This window comes from Castanea sativa, chromosome 9, assembly GCF_040712315.1.
Source record: "Castanea sativa cultivar Marrone di Chiusa Pesio chromosome 9, ASM4071231v1".
Classification (NCBI taxonomy): domain Eukaryota; kingdom Viridiplantae; phylum Streptophyta; class Magnoliopsida; order Fagales; family Fagaceae; genus Castanea; species Castanea sativa.
Window position 1 is genome coordinate 23,577,196 of NC_134021.1, and position 5,167 is coordinate 23,582,362.

Here is a 5,167-nt window from a genome sequence, read left to right on the forward strand (position 1 = left end):
CCTGTTCTCTCTGATTCTTTCTTTCTCTTCTCTCTCTCTTTATATATGTGTATATATATATATATATATATATATATATATATCTCGGTGTTATGCTTAGTTGTTATGATTCTCTCCCTAGAGGTTGTTATTATCGTCCCCCTTTCTGTGCACAGTAAGGGTTCTTTATATAATGCCTGCCGCGGCTAGTTTTTACCATTTTAGCCCTAATCGTCTTTGTCTAGTGTGAGTGTCCTTGCCGACCATTACTGATTGGTTAGTCACCTAGCCAGCGCCACTTACTTGTGCTGGCTGCGCCACTCCACATCACTAGACGAAGAAGATTATTTTGTTTGTTTGCTTGTCGTAGCATTCTTACCTGCCACAGTGTGAGTGTCCTCTCTCTCTCCGTCTCTCATGACATGCACCTAGTGGTTTCAACTCAGTTTTGCTTCTTTTGGGCAGTATGTCATCCCAGCAGGACACTTCCTCCAAAAGAGCCTGAGCAAGAAGCATAAAAATAAGTTTTCCCCCTCTCTACTGCCAGACCATGCCCTCTTACCTCTGACCTATGATCCACCACTTCCTGTATTGGATGAGTACAGGCTAGTGGTGTCTGGGCCTTGTGCGTGTTTCACTTCCATGTTCGTCTAAAATCTGCTTGCTGCTCATCCGTTTGCCGCGGTCTGAAGGTCCGTTTGCCCATTCTGCTGTTCGTCCTTGACTCCTTATGGCGTGGGCTATTTTCCTGATTTCTCATTTTTCATGGCTTGCTCCCTTGAGGGCTGGGCTTTGCCCGATTATGGGCTTCCCCTCCTTCGTGCCATTCTCCGTGCTTTATTCTTACAGTCTTGCTGTTACTTCCTGCCACATCATTCTGTTATTCTTACTGTGATGTTACATTCTCATCCAAAAAGAAGTTTTTCAGAAAAAAGAAATGGATCTTGTGTCCCGTTTACTTCTTTTTGGGCATTCTTGGGGGCATCCTTACCCCTTCTAATTCTGTGCTTCTCATGAGCTTTTACTAAATCCTTGGGCTTCCCTGGGCAAATTATTTTATACTTCATCCTTGGGGCTTATGGACTCTCCATTGTCCCTTACTTTTTTTTATTTACATTACTTTGGGCTTGCTGTGGCAGCTGTGACCCATTCTCACTTTTTCTACATCCATACTGCCCATGAGTTTGCTACTTCTCTTTTTTCGGGCCTTTTTAGGCCCATTTGCTTCCTCAAGGTCCATTTGTTTGCTTTATGGACCTATGATCCATATTCCTACCGCTTGGGCTTAATAACTTTTCTATCCAACTCTCTTCTGCCCACGTTGTTGGGTTTCTTCTTCTTGCTGGGCTTCCCAAAAAATGAGCATCTACAATATACTTATATAGATTCTTGATTGGATTGCGTAAGATTGTAAATATGTTCATAAGATATCAAATTATTGTTATTTATAATTTATTGATAATGTCAAATAGTGTATTTTAGAAGTACTAGATGCTAAAAAGGTTTGAAAGACCGTGCATTAAACTGTGTAAAATAAAGTACAATGGTTTTCCTTATAAATAGGTAGACAATGTGTGTTGTACAAGGATACTAAGTGTAGTACAAGAAACTTAGAACAATGGGCCTAAGCCCTTTGTGCTTATATTCTAAAATATATATATATATATATATATATATATATATATATATATATATATATATATATATATATATAATTTTAACAATACTAGGTTGGTGAATCTAATTAATTTTTATAAGTTTATAAATGAAATCGTTGCATCTAATTAACTCAAATGATATAATTTAACTATAATTTTAGCATATGTTTGTTAAGAGCAACAAACGTTGAACCATGCTCTGCCCCAGCCCCTAAAAAATGATTTTATTTTCTTTTTTTTGTTTAAGTTATTGCAACTGTAGTGCTTTAGGCCCAAAGACTTGGGCCCAAGTCCTCAATTAATTTGTTATTTTTTGACGTTCTTGGCACACAATGGGAGATCTCAAGAATAGTTTGTCGCTATGATGGATTGGGCCTTCCTATTGATCTATAACTACACCATGAGTTTCTGGCCAATAACACAACTCATCGACTGAACTTTCCCTTCTGAGTTCCGAGTAGGACCTTAATTCCCAAGGATAATGTGCTCTCTCCTTTTTCTCATGTTTCTCACCCCAATTTTTCCAACTCCCAATACCATAACCTCCTTCCCCTTTTATAGTCTATTGTTGATGGTGTCCTCATGATGATAGAATCTTCCGCACGAGTGTAAGACCCACTGATTCAGGGGTCAAAGTGATCATTTGGGTCTAAAGCATTGTTCTTGCCTATCAAATCAATTATCAGAAGTGGGACCCAGCCTTTTGACATTGAGAGGATTGCTTAGTAATTTGTGCTTGACACCAGTTAGGTGCTTGGACGTAAGTTCATCTTCGGGCCTCCTCGTGTCTTCGGCTAAGGTCATGGATCTAAATGTTGGGTCTTCTCCTACTTTGCCCATCCTTGTGCTGAGCATATTCTCTAGAATGGGCCTCCTCATCTCTTCGGCCCAACTTTGGAATGGGCCTATGACCTTTCCCATCATTGCAACGATATTTTTGTTGTAATTTTTTTATTGCTTTCATGTTTTTCATTGTAATATTGCACAATATTGCTATTAAGTTATTGCAATGATATCTTCATTGCAATAAATTAACATTTCAAGATTTTCGTTGCAATATATTGCAAAAATAATTGGTATTCAATTATGACTATGATTTATTTGTTTTAAATTATTGCACCAAATTTGTCTAATGCAGTAAGTTATTAAGGCATCTATTGCAACAAAAAACTATAAGTTATTACAACTAATTATTGTTAATGCAATATGTCAATGTTAGGACCTTGCCCTTTGAGAGGGAGCGAGAGGTTTGCTTTCGTGATTGATCCCATTAAGCATGGAAACGTAGAAGGTGAAAATTGAAAGAAAACAAGGTTCTTCAATGGAGGACACACATGAAAGCAGTAAAGAGAAAAGTATAAAACTTTATATTTGAGAGAAATACAATCTGAAGCACTCTACCACTAAATGAATACAAGAGAGCTATACACATTGGATTCCTTCTAACAAACTATAATCTGTTACTCTAACTCTAAATATGTCGCACATAATTTGCTAAAATATCTTTATAGGGAAAATATCTAAGCTTGGAAATATTTGGAAGTTTGGAGAAGGGGAAGAAGAACAGAGGAAATAAAATAAGACTAGGCTGCTCGTGTTGCCAATACGGTGTTGTAGCTTTAATTCAAAATGTTGTCGTTTGTGTCACAAACATAACAACCACTTTACTAAACCAAACGATGCTGTATAGAGTTAGAAATAAACATAAGTCTAAAACGGCATTGTTTGGTAGTTACTGTTAGGAACTTCATCTTTTAACACGTGTGCTTAAATGTGAGAATGTGACCAGAACATGCACTAGTATCGCTGGGGGATTTCTTTTAAAAAAATGGAGTTGCTACCAATTATCGGGATTTGATTTGTGATTGATCATCTATATCTAATTGATATTATTTTTTAATTAATAAAATTAGGTCTTCGCGATTGAACAAGAGCTAGATTCAAGAATTTGCTTATATTTGGGAATAATCTCACGCATATGTCTAGCACCAGTCTAGGGATGGGTTTCCTTTCTTTTTATGTTTTTGGGCTAGGCAAAGACTTTCTTTCATGGTTTTCTTGTTTTGAAGCTTTGGAGGGAAATGACTACTATATAGGGTTTTCGAGTAGGTGATTTTTCTGGGTTTTGGTTTTGTTTGAGGGGGTGAAATAGTTGCTATCTTGCGTTTGAGAAAATGGGGAAAATGAGAGATCTTTTCCAAGTGATTTTCAAATTATACATGGGAGGGGTTTTAGGTTTTCCTTTTGGGTTGGCTAGGTTTTGTCTCTTGCATTTAGAGAGGGGTTATTCCCTCTACCAAGACCATGGGAATGAGGGGATTTATCTTAGGGTTTTTGGCCCTCTTGAAAGGCTAGGCAAGACTAAATTAGTAATGTAATATTCCTGTATCAGGAATGTAATATTTCTAACTAAGTGTGCATTTGGACAAGCTGAAAATTTAAGCTTATTTTTGCTACTATTTATAGGTCTCACTACACTTTTTGGTACTATTCATAAGTTTCACTATACTGTAAATAAAGCTAAAAGGTAATTGAAATAGTACAGTGAGGTACATGAATAACAGTACCAAAGAGTGAAATGAGACTCATGAATAGTAGCAAAAATAAGTTAAATAATAAAAAAAAAAAACTGACTTTTTAAGCTAATGCCTAATGTAACACTAACCTAAGACTAAATCAATTACAGTACCACTTAAATTCAATTTCTCTTAAAATCTAACTATTCATTAAGATATATTGAGAGGTATTGAACCATGAGCAATTGCTCTTAAAGGCCAAGAGCCTGAGATTGAGAGTTAAGAAAAATAATTGACAATCTCAACCATTCAATGAAAAATTTAGCGGAAAAATTGTATGATCACAATCAATTCTACATTGACTTTCATAACTATCCGACATGGTTGACTATGAGTGGTGGAAAAAAAACTTAGTTGATTAATATGAAGTTGACAAACAATTAGTCTTAATATGCTAAATAAGATGATTGTGAAAAATTGATGTAAATTTAGGTAGGGTAACTTTTTTTGTGAGAGTAGTGAAAGTAATTGTATATGGGAATTGTACGGAATCTGGATCCCACAATGATGGTAACACTATGAAGTTCTACAACACTCGCACAGTCGTTGTCACCTATTACCTATATCAATCACCAACAGACGGTGATTTGACGCAATTGTTAAAGAAATTTTGTCAAGAAACTGTTATAATAATAGAAATAAAAGAAAACTAGTATGTAACTTTAGGATCAATTCAACAAATTTTTTGACATTACCAACAACACTTTTATGTTTTTACTTCGGCGGCACTTGTTACTTAGAGCAATACGAATGATCCGCACGGCTAAGAACCCTTCTACATGTAGCAGAAAGTAGAAACAAAGAGAGGGGTAAAGTGTTTTTCTTCTACTTTTCACATGCTCTCTACCCATTGATCATACTACCCACAATTTTATAGTTTTTGCACGGGAAGTTATGAGCAATTATTTATAGGGAACCAAGAAGACAGATCTTACTTATGGATGGGACCGAAGC